The following is a 12460-nucleotide window of genomic DNA, read 5'->3' as shown; positions in this document are numbered from 1 at the left end:
GAAAGGAGGAGAAGGTGGCAAATGATTTTTTTTTCTTGGCATATAAAAGATTGGGCAAACATCTACGTTAAATCTCATAGGAAGTCTAGGTTATTGGATATTGATGCAATGATTACAAAGGGAAAAAATGTAATCAGGTAAACATTAAAATAAATTACCAAAAAATGTGACCTGCATAAGTGGTTCTCAGCCCCAGTACATATTAGTATCACCTGGAAAGCTTTTAAATTATATGAAATGCCTGGGCCCCACCTTCCTAAGATTCTGACAAAATTGCCTGCAGTGGGGCCTAAGCACTGGCGTTTTTCAAATCACAGAGATGGTTTTAATGTGCAAGAGGGCTGATAACACAGATCTACATCTAACCAATTAAATACTTGGGCAGGTTTTTAACCAAAGGAAGTGGTTGCTTTAACACCAATAAACCCTCACAAAGGGCCTGCACTTGCCAGGCACTGTGTTAGGCTTTGAGAATGCAAAAATATTTGAAAATGAAAGACTTTGAAAAATAAGAACACAAATGGCACTAACAATGAAAATACCTACTCATAAGAAATGAGGATCAATGATTCTAGGATTCAGGTCAACACTAGAGTTAGGAGTTCAAACAAAAAGAGGAATTATAAGTTCAGAGTAGATGGCCAAAAGCCTCCTCTCAGATTTATGCACAATTTTTAATAAAAATCCTGAGATTAAAAATGTCTATCACGGGGTGGGGGGTCGCCTGCATGGCTTAGTTGGTTAAGTGTCCGACTTCGGCTTAGGTCACGATCTCTCGGGTTCATGAGTTTGGCCCCACTTAGGGCTGACAGCTCAGAGCCTGGAGCCTGCTTCAGATCCTGTGTCTTCCTCTCTCTCTGTCCCTCCCATGCTCGCTGTCTGTCTCTCTCTGTCCTTCAAAAATGAATAAATGTTAAAAAATTGGAAAAGAAAAAAGTCTATCACTTAACTATGAATAAGCCAAGAGACCCCTCATAAAACAAAGGACACAGAAATCACAAATGTTGAAAAGCAAGAAAATGCAAAGAAGCCAGTTCATGGTAGTGCTTTTTGGTAGAGAGAGAGGCTGCTTACCAGCAATAGAAAAGTTGAAGTGGTGAGATGACTTTGAACAATTAAAATTGAGGAAATCCCCATCTTCCTCAGCCAGAAATTTAATATGGCTTTATTTCTCTTGGTATATAAATTCTAAGGAAGCATAACAATCCATATTGAACTGTAAAGACAAAAAGACAATCCATAGTTAAGTGAAATTACTTGTAGGCTATTAATAAATGAATTAAAAACCTTAATTTGATCCATAAAGGGGATCTTCCACAAAAGCTGAGAGCTTGACTTAAAAAAGCATAAACAATAACTTGGGCTTTATTTATTTATTTATTTATTTATTTATTTATTTATTTATTTATTTTAGAAAGAGAGCAAAAGAGAAGGAACTAGAGAGAACACACAGGTGTATGTGAGTTGGGGGGCAGCAGAGTGTGAGGGAGAGAGAGAATCCCAAGCAGGCTCCACACTCAGTGTGGAACCTGACATGGGGCTCAATCCCACAACTCTAGGATAATGACCTGAACTGAAGTCAAGAATCAGTTGTTCAACGGACTGAGCCACCCAGGTGCCCCTCTTGGACTTTATTTGAATACCCAAACAATAAATATCAGTGCTGGTGTTACGACCCGCAGTAATGGATATTGGTCTGATTCCAAAGTGAGAGCTAATAATTGTGTTTCATGAGGAAAGTCTGGAGAGTACATATCACCTGCTATAAGATATTGATTAAAAATACATAAAGTTTGGGGTGCCTGGATGGCTTAGTTGGTTAAGCGTCTGACTTTGGCTCAGGTCATGATCTCGGGGTTCATGAGTTAGAGCCCTACGTCAGGCTCTGTGCTGACAGCTCAGAGCCTGGAGCCTGGTTCAGATTCTGTGTCTTCCTGTCTCTCTATGCCCCTCCCCTACTTGCTCACTCTCTCTCTCTCTCTCTCTCTCAAAAATAAATAAACGTTAAAAATTTTTTTAATACATAAAGTTTTCCTCAGATTTAAAATTAATCTCTATGCACCAGCCACCTGTAAAAAAGCATTCTTCTTGAGAAAACTGTTACACTTTATTCTCCTTGTCCTTCATTTCTTGAGAATTGCAATGCTTTTTCAATTATGAGTTGTATGAAGAAGTTCTTACCAACTGATATCTTTACACAGTCCACCACTTCTGTATGTAAGTTGTTTACTATCATCCCCACCACTAGTAATAATAATGATTTTGATGAGGAAACAATTCACTGGGCTCTATTGTATACCAGGTCCTTGTCCTTCGTGCATATTAAGCATTTTTATATATTATCTCACTTAATCTTCATGATTAACTTATTTATGCATATTTTAAGAATGGGAGGATTATGGCTAAGCAAGATTTAAAAATTTGCCCAAGGTTGGGGTGCCTGGGTGGCTCAGCTGGTTAAGCATCTGACTTCAGCTCAGGTCATGATCTCGCAGTCTGTGAGTTCAAGCCTCGCATCAGGCTCTGTGCTGACAGTTTGGAGCCTGGAGTCTGCTTCGGATTCTGTGTCTCCCTTTCTCTCTCTGGCCCTCCCCTGCTCACGCTCTGTCTCTCTGTGTCTCTCAAAAATAAATAAAACGTTAAAGGTAAATTTTTAAATTTAAATTGCCCAAGGTTACAGAATTAGGAAGTAGCAGAACTAAAATCCAAGTTCTTTAGTTTTCTTTTTCTTTGTTTCTTTTTTTTTTCCAATTTGGAAACCTAAGACATTCCAATAATACATGCACACTGTAAGAAAATCCTAAAATATAAAAAAGTCAGCAAGAATAAAAAGGCATAGCCATGAAAGATAACTGTTGAAGTATGTTCTGTGTGTTACCTTCCCATCTTTTTGTTGTACTTGTACACCAGTGCCTATGATCTCAAGCACCAAGCTCGGCAACCGCTCTACGATTCCTTCTATGTGTATTCAAAACCCATCCTTTTAGGGATTCCCGACCATTCTCTATTCTCCATACCTAGTGCTGTAGGCAGAAGTACACCCAGATGCACAAGGAGTTACATCTCCTTTCCTACCTCCCCTGGGATTGTCATTCTCTGTACCCTGTCTCCTCCTTGCCAAAAGAAAAACTGGCAAAAGAAGCAAAACTCAAGTGACCAAATCATGAATTTCTTTGAAACACCCCCAAATAACACAACAAATCTCTGGGATACAATGTCTCAGGTCTGAGTGTAGAGAGAGAAGTTGTTATCAACCCAGGTCTCTGAGAATGGGTAGTGTAAAAGCCTTAGAGTTCAACAGTAATCTAATGAAGTATGATTTAATCTCTAATAAAAACGTGTGTGTGTGTGCGCACACACACACACACACACACACACACACACAACTTATAAATGCCTCCGTAGTGTCTTTCTTCTTGGGTCAATATTTCTGGAACACAAATTTCAGAAAGTATAGATTGCTGTGACTTCTTTGAAGGGCATTTTGGAAATAGCTATAAGAATGTAAAATATAATTACTCTTTAATCAGCAGTTTCATTTCTAGAGATCTTTTCTTCAGACCTAACTGAAATATGTACACAAAAGTATACACAAGGATATTAGTAGAGCATTGTTTGTAATTGAGAAAAATTAGAAAGCACTTACGTATCCATCAGTGAGGGACTATTGTGGGAGCATAGAAGTGGTGCCCGCCCTCATAGAAGTTCATTCCAGTGGATGTCTGACTTACCCTGCAGAAGCTGTCTTAGCCTAAAGCACTCACTCTGTGAGTTTACATTCTGGAACCACTCCACTGCTACCTCCGATAGTATCACTGAGAGATCATAAGATTAACTATTTTGTAATGCTGGCACAGCAGGAACAACTAAAGCTAAGTTGTGTCATTATTTGTTTCCTTTAAATGTTCCAGGAGTGCCATAAAATTAACCCACCTTTAAAATTTTTTTTCTACTGCAACTCTTAAAATATGCTTTTCTCTCCCCAAAGTGGCAAGGAATTCACATTCTCTATTTGCCTTCCAGATTCCCTTGCAGTGTGACAGTGGCAGCTGGGTACCCATATCACATTTTTTAAAAAAGTTTATTTATTTATTTTGAGAGAGAGAGGGAGAGAATGAAAGCATATATGTTAGTGGAGGGAGGGGCAGAGAGAGAGAGAGAGAGAGAGAGAGAGAGAGAGAGAGAGAGAGAGAATCCCAAGCAGGGCTCGACCGCATGACCTGCGCCGAAACCAAGAGCCAGATGCTCAACCAACTGAGCTACCGAGGCACTCCCCAAATCACATTTTAAAACACCAGAGCCACCACTGAGGTCCCTCCCAAATGTCTATGGTCTTCAGAAATTGGGGAAGCATGTGGAAAAGAGTGAAATTCCTCTCAAGTCATTCTCCGCAAGCAGAGAGTTTCAAGAACAAGGATTACAATGTGAGTTGTACCCTGAACAGCAAACATTTCAGAATGTGAGCAAAACATATCTCTTGGAAAGTAATTGAGCAACATCTATTGTAAATCTTTGAATGGGGATTATAGCCAGCCATTGAGTGTATGTTCTAAAAATTGTCTGTCCTTTTTCACTAGTGCAACTAATTAGGGAATGATAGGAAAGGTCAGATAAAAATCAACGTCTAGACTATATACTTACTTTAAATAAATACAATTTTATTACCTTCATATAGTGATATATATGAAACTGTCACAAGAATAATGCCAAAAATTTTAATAAGGGTACCCTGTTTGTTTATTTAGAGCATGCTAGCACGTGCCCATGCGGGAGGAGCAGAGAGAGGAGAGAGAATCCCAAGTAAGCTCCATGCTCAGAGCAGAGCCCGGTGTGGGGCTTGGCATGGGACTCGATCCCACTCTGTGAGATCATGACCTGAGCTGAAATCAAAAGTTAGACGCTTAACCCACTCAGCCACCCAAGTGCCCCTAGAGTATCTTGTTTTAGATTAACGCATTAACTATATGTAAATTGGACTCCTAGCATTTGAAAACAATTTGTTCAAAACAGTCCCTAAAATCTTACACCCACTATAAATTTCTATGTCAAGCCATTTTGATAGGTCTTGAAGAAAAACTTCAGCATAACCAAATGCACTGTTTTCACAAATTCAGAATTAGTGACAATTTAGAAACTTAAGGTTGGAAGAGACCTAAAGTTTATCTGGTTTAACAATCCGATACTCTGTAACATCCCTACCAGTTAGTAAGCATGTGTTTGTTGAGCGTATACTATGTGATAAGCCAAGGGTTTCTGAAGAAAATCTCTAAAAGGAGGAACTCTCACCTCACAAAGCAGCCCATTCCTCCTTGGGAAGCTCTAACAATTAACCATGAGCTGGCAGCTGCAACGTATCCTCTGAAACTGTTCTTACCACATTTGCCACTGACCTCCCTACTGCAAAAATCAGTGTCCTGTTTTTAATTTCATATTGCTTGAACTACCTGGAGCACTTAACACTAATAACACACCCTTTTTTTGAACTTCTCATCTAATCGCTTCTTCCCAGATTAGATCAGATCCCCTAGTTATAACCTATTATAGCACCCTATACTTTGCTTACAGAACACTTATGAGAGTTTGTAAATAAATGCTTAAGAGCATGGACCTTGATGCCAGACTGCCTGGATTCAAATCCTGCTGTAACACACACCGCCTGTGTGACCTTGGGCAAGTTTTTTTATACTTCAGTTTCCTTATCTATAAAACAAGAACAATAATGGTAACTACCTCATGGGTTGTCGAGTATTAAATGTTACTATTTATAAAGTGGTTAGAACACTATAAGTGGCAAGTACAGAACACTATGTGTTTGTAAGATAAATGGATGATTTGATTAAATTCTGTGGGTCTCTACTAGATTGTAAAGTCCGTAAGGATAAGAAATCATGTCTATTCCACTTACCATTTTATGTTTACTACCTAGTTCTGTGTCTTTTGCATCAAAGTGTTTGTTGAATGAGTGAAGGAATAAGTGTACAAGTGGAGGAAGAATCAAACAATGTAACTGATATAGATTTTATTATCTCATACAGAAAGAGTGCACCCATCCAAAGCTTACCCCATATCTGGTCCCTAATGGTCACTCATAAACACCTATTCTAGACAATTTCCCTGGAATGCTCCCTTCTTCTTGAAAGCCCTCTGCTGACTGCCCTTGGTCTCTTCCTCTGACTTTCACATTTCTGATTACACGAGCTGAGCTTTGAGAAATGCTTCTGGCCCCTTCAATCTTGGCAACATGCATAGATACCAGTTTCTAGCATTTTGAATGGGCTCCCTCCTTGCCTTCAGTTTTGCTCTTGCCCTTGATTTTGGTGTTTCCCCAAATCCCAAGATCCACAGCTGCTGTGTATTTAAGCTGACACAGGAACCCAGCTCTCTGACTCATGGTGTATGATGCCATTTAGACTCTAGCAATATGCAGTTCTTGGATAGAAGGTTAAGAAATTTGGCAATCTACTACTCAGAGTACTTTTATTTTCCTCTTAATTTCTCTAAGCTAGGATCTTTCCATTTTGGCCAGTGAAAGGTGTGGCTCCTATTCAAGTTTTGCCTTGTGTGCATTTGATAAAGTCAGCTGTGCATTTGATAAAATCAGCTTTGCATTTGCAACTTTACTCTGTTTTGTTCTTCTTGTTGTTGAGTTTTCTGTCATCTTTTAAAAGGAGCACTTTTAAAGGAGCACTTTTAAAAGGAGCACAGACCAAGCTGTCCAATAGCATGCAAACCTAAGAGTATTTTATAAGCCTTTTATCACTAGTTTGCTCCTTAAAGCATGGCTGAGGCAAATCCCATTTGGAAGAAATGCACTTTATAGCATTTCTATCCTGCCAAACACTGGGACCATACTACAAATTATTTGGCAAAAGGGAAGATTATGGGGGTACAAAATTAGCACTGCTATGAAATGGTGGCAAAGATCCTCATCGTTTCTAGGTTAAGAGATGATAATAGGATGTGGAAGGAAAGGAATATCAGCAAGTAGATTTTCTCTAAAAACCTTGGAGTCCTCATGTAAACATTTAGTCATAGGGCTGTGAAAATGTGCCCACTGTAAAATAGCTAGGTCAGAAGCAAAATTTGAAAGCTTACTACACAAATTCATGAGTATCAAAATAACTTTATCCTTCTGTGTTTATTTCCTTTAGGCAGAATGATTAGTAGAAGTTGGTTGAGGAGGTTCACTTCTTGGTCCTTGAAAGTCAAGAGAATTAATACAACAGAACCATCGGAAAACTAAGGTCAAAGATCACAAAAAGGACTCTCGAAAAGGGCTCTTCAAATAAATCATTTCTGTCTCAATTTACCCTCTGGATGGTTATCAAGAAAACAAAACTAGACATGCTTACTATGTACATATAAGTAGATTCTATTTTCCCAGAAATAAATCCTTCTCTAAGACCATAAATGTGGTAGTAGAGTTGACTCCAAATTATGCGGGGTTTTAAAAAACATCATTGAAATGTTCAAACCCTTCCAAATACACCCAGACATGCACACGCACATACATCACACTTCAAGTTAGTATCTGACTTTGTTGTTGTTGAAGATCTATCTAGTGATACTATTTGCCGTTGACCTGCTTTTAGGGTAAATAGTTTAAAATTTTGTATCAAAGAGATGCAACTCAGTGGGCTAAAAATAATGAAGTCTATTTTTCTCATTTAACATTCCCACAGGGTGAGTAAGGCGGCTGCTGTGCTTTACATAGTCACTTAAGGATCCAAGTTCTCCCCAGCTTTCTAACTTACTTCACTTGCCTTTTCGAACATCACACTTAGCTGGTATACCTCCTATCTTTTTTTTTTTTTTTTTTTTTTTTTTTTTGGTCTCTCTTCTGTTTTGAGTGGGCTTGGTCTCCCTCATCAACCCTACATCCAAAGGTTAAGGGCACAGGGTTCAGTCCTTGGATCATCTCTTTTTTCCTTATCATTCACTCCCTAGGTGATCTCATCCTGTTTTGTAATGTTAAATAACATCCATATGGACGACTTCCAGATAAATACCCTTAGTTGGGATCCTTCTTTTGACCATATTTTTAGTAGTCATTTAACACCTCACTTGGAATCTAATGGGCATCACAACTTTGACATGTCCAAAACTGAGTTCCAGATATTTCCCTCTAAACCCTCCTACAGTCTTCTCAACCTAAATTAATGGTAGTACCATTTTTTAAGTTCCTCAAGCCAAAATCTTGATGTCATCCTTGACTCTTCTTTTTTCTATCTCATACCTCATATCCAGTCCTTCCACAAATCTTGGCTGTACCTTCAACATACATCCAGAATACAACAGCTTCTCCTCCCGTTGCCTTGTCTATACCTGTATTTGGTCTCATTTCACTTCCTATAATGGCCTAATACCTAGTCGATGTTTCAAATCTCCCTTCCCTGCCTTATTTTTGTCCTTAGCACTTATTTGTAACAAACTGTACATTATACTTATTCACCTGTTTTTATTGTCTATATGAGCTCAAGGAGGGGGCAAGAACTCTGGTCTCTTGTTCACTGAAATATCTCCAGCATTTAAAATGCTACCTGTAGGGGCGCCTGGGTGGCGCAGTCGGTTAAGCGTCCGACTTCAGCCAGGTCACGATCTCGCGGTCCGTGAGTTCGAGCCCCGCGTCGGGCTCTGGGCTGACGGCTCAGAGCCTGGAGCCTGCTTCCGATTCTGTGTCTCCTTCTCTCTCTGCCCCTCCCCCATTCATGCTTTGTCTCTCTCTGTCCCAAAAATAAATAAACGTTGGGAAAAAAAAATTAAAAAAAAATAAATAAATAAAATGCTACCTGCAAAGAGTAGATTCTCAGCAAATATTAGCTGTAAGAATGAATGATTCATGTTTCTCCCCCATTGTCTAGGGAGGCATGTACATGTAGTGTTTTAGGCTCTAAACCTCATCACTACCATTTATATTCTGTTAGGAAGACCTTAGATAATGGTCATATCTAGCTATATGGGAGTTTGGAAATGGCACTTCTAGCTTGTAAGCTATGGCCCACCTACAACTCTGTAATTTAGAAAAGGGTGGAACAGAATTTGGTGGACAACCAGCAGTCTCCACCAACCTGTTATTTACACAACTCATTTTATTCAGAATGACAACAAAACCCACTTTGGAGTCCCAGAAGTAAATTACAGGCTGAAGGCAGACCAAGCTGTTCAATAGCATGCAAACCTAAGAGTATTTTATAAGCCTTTTATCACTAGTTTGCTCCTTAAAGCATGGCTGAGGCAAATCCCATTTGGAAGACTCTGCCAAGTCCTAGATAGTCTTACTAACTGCTTTAGACCGAAACTTCCCAGAACACATGGACCATATCTTCAGACTTTTATTATTTTATTGCTCAGTGCCACCTGCAAAAGTTTTGCAGAAATAGTATTGAGAACAAGGGAAAAAAAGAAGTGTAGGTGAAAATCCGTAAATAGTATGGTGAAAGAAACTTGTTACTGAGTTTCCTATTATTATCTCCTCAATTACTAGAACTCCTGAAATAAAACAATGGACTAAGATTCCTCCTTCTAATAGATTCTAGCAATCTATGTGAATGACCTCCAGAAAACTGGATGATGTAGAAGTGTGGGGTGTGGAAAATCTACAATCCAAAGTCCAAGCATAGATCTTTGCAGGAAACAGTCTCAGGTATTGAAATTAATCAGTAGTCTGGAAGTGACATTATTGTGCTTTATCTAAAGTTTAAAAAGTCTCAAGTCCCTTTCAGTCTTATAAAATTAATTAATTGAAGCTAATTTCCATAGTCACCAGATAGCATTTATGATCTTTTATTTTTTTATTTTAGAGACACAGAGTGAGAGAGAGCAAGCAAGCAGGAAAGAGGGGCAGAGGGAGAGAGGGAGAATCTAAGCAGTCTCCACACTAGGTGCAGAGCCCAATGTGGGGCTTGATTCCATGACCTTAGGATCATGACCTGAGCCAAAATCAAGAGTCGGACGCTCAACTGACCAGCCACCCAGGCACCCCTAGAATTTATGTTCTCATGTGTCAGAATATAAACATAATATAAACACACAAAAAATTTGTTAATGAGGACTACTCTTTTGACAAATTAAATGTATTACATATCTGAAAATAACCATGGTTCATATAAAAAACATTTATTATTGCCTCACTGCAAGAACTCATGATATTTTAGGCAGTGAGTTTATTCGTCTGTCAAAAAAATACAAAGAAACCATTTCAAATGAATACCCTTTCCTCTGGTTTTCACTGTGTCCCATGAAGGGTGTTCAAATAAAGGAAGCTGGTGGGAGTAAGACAGGAAGATGGGGCCTCTCAATTGTACACATAAAACTATTATCTCAATTACTACAGCTAAAAAATCAGCTTCTAGATTTTCTCTTCAAGACCTTCCCTTTTAAATAACTAACAGAAGTTTTGGGGCGCATGGGTGTCTCAATGGGTTAAATGTCTGACTCTTGATTTCAAGTCCAGTCATGATCTCATAGTACATGAGTTTGAGCCTCGCATCCAGCTCTGTGCTGACAGCATGGAGCCCGCTTAAGATTCTCTGTCTCCCTCTCTCTGCCCCTCTCCTGCTCATAAGTAAATGAGTAAGTAAATTAAATAAACAAGCATTTGAAAAATCATTGGAATAACCTTTTAAAAAATTTTTTTAAGTTTATTTTTGAGAGAAAGAGAGAGAGACAGCGTGAGTGAGGAAGAGGCAGAGACAGAGGGAGGAAGCAGGCTCCAGGCTCTGAGCTGTAAGCACAGAGCCCTAGGTGGTGCTCAAACTCAGGAACTGCAAGATCATGACCTGAGCTGAAGTTGGGATGCTCAACTGACCAAGCCCCCCCCCCCCCCCCCCCCCGGCGTCCCTGGAACAACTCTTTTAAGTATCGTTCATTAAAATACTAGAACGTTACCTGAATGGGTCCTTAAGTTTCTCGAAAACTAAGTAACTGCAAAGAAAAATTAATTTTCAAACAGCTGAAATATGGTACAAAGCTTTGGAAATCATCTGGACTGAATGATACTCAGAATTTTACACTCACCTTCATACCATTTTCGCAGCTGAGAAGTAAGTGCTCATTTCCCTTATACTCAAGTATGGAATCTCTGGACTTTTTTTTTTAATGTTTATTTATTTATTTATTTTGAGAGAACACAAGTGGGGGAGGGGCAGAGAGAGGGGGGCAGAGGATCCCAAGCGGGTTTGATGCTGATAGCAGAGAGCCTGATGTGGAGCCCCGAACTCCAAACTGCAAGAGCATGACCCAGGCCAAAGTAGGATGCTCAACTGACTGAGCCACCCAGGTGTCCCAAGAATCTCTGGACCTAAAAAAAGTTTTTTTTTTAACATTTATTCATTTTTGAGAGACAGAGAGACACAGGGTGCGAGCGGGGGAGGAGCAGAGAGAGAGGGAGACACAGAATCCGAAGCAGGCTCCAGGATCCCAGCTGTCAGCACAAAGCCTGACGCAGGGCTCGGACTCACAAACCAGGAGATCGTGACCTGAGCCAGGACGCCTGACCGACTGAGCCACCCAGGCGCCCTTTGAATTTCTGGACTTTTAAAATGGGACTCAATGGACAATCAAGAATCATAAATAATAATAGTAAGACCAGGGTAAGACTGGCCTGCTGTCCTTTCTAGAAGGCCAGCTTCACAGTCCCGTGCCAAATAGGACTTGAAAAATATTTGTTCAAACCTCATAGTGTTCAGTTCGGTGGATCCAGCCCCTATCTGCCAATGGCTTTGGAATCATTTTTCTTCATGGCCATACTTCTAGCTGTCAAGTAGGTTTTTATTAGTTTCCCATTTCTCTTAAGGTGAAAGTGAAACTATTTTTCTATGGAATAAGGCACGTAGTAAGTTTAGTATTAGCTCCAATTTACTGCCTTAGGACTGATGGCTGTCGGCCACGTCTTGAGCAGTGTGAGGAGTTCACACACCCTGTGCGATCCTAGCACTTTTTTGTTCTCATTCTCAATCTTCTGAAACAATTAGTCCATCGCCTCTCCAACCTACTTTTATTCTGTAGAGGTCATGGTTGCCATCTCTAACACTTACTTAAAACCAAGAATTTATTGTTCTTCTGAACTAATACATCCATAAACAGTAGATCATATAGTTTATGTGATATTCTATAAATAATGCTTTTAGACAGCTACTTCCTTTTTAAATATTTGATGGTTGAACTCATAAAAACCTAACTTGAAATGATAGCCCTTTCCTCTTCTGATCCATAGGTTTTCCCTGTTTCATTGGGGTGGTAGGTTTCTACACATAATTATACATATGCTTCCCATACACCAAATTTAAAAGAAATAAAATCAGTTCCCAGGCCAAATGCAAAACATGTTAAGTTACATACTTATAAAAAACATCTCAAAAGGTACATGCTCCTTGGGATTATTGTTAGAATCTCAATCAAAAACAAAATCCCAGCTCAGGCTTTGCAAATGTGGGCAGCACCACGGGCATTCTTTGGAGTG

At 39.4% G+C, this 12460-nt stretch overlaps 1 long non-coding RNA gene across 1 annotated transcript in view; it reads left to right on the top strand.

Annotated features, from left to right (window-relative positions):
* Positions 1–7375, top strand: part of LOC125164070 (uncharacterized) — a 53750-nt gene extending 46375 nt beyond the window's left edge. Inside the window, exon 3 of the long non-coding RNA XR_007151629.1 lies at positions 7152–7375. This is a non-coding gene — a long non-coding RNA (uncharacterized LOC125164070). The remainder of the gene's footprint in view (positions 1–7151) is intronic.
* Positions 7376–12460: the final 5085 nt, after the last annotated feature.

Source organism: Prionailurus viverrinus, chromosome B1, assembly GCF_022837055.1.
Source record: "Prionailurus viverrinus isolate Anna chromosome B1, UM_Priviv_1.0, whole genome shotgun sequence".
Lineage (NCBI taxonomy): Eukaryota > Metazoa > Chordata > Mammalia > Carnivora > Felidae > Prionailurus > Prionailurus viverrinus.
Note: the sequence above shows the minus strand (reverse complement) of the source record. Positions and strands in the feature narration are given on the sequence as shown.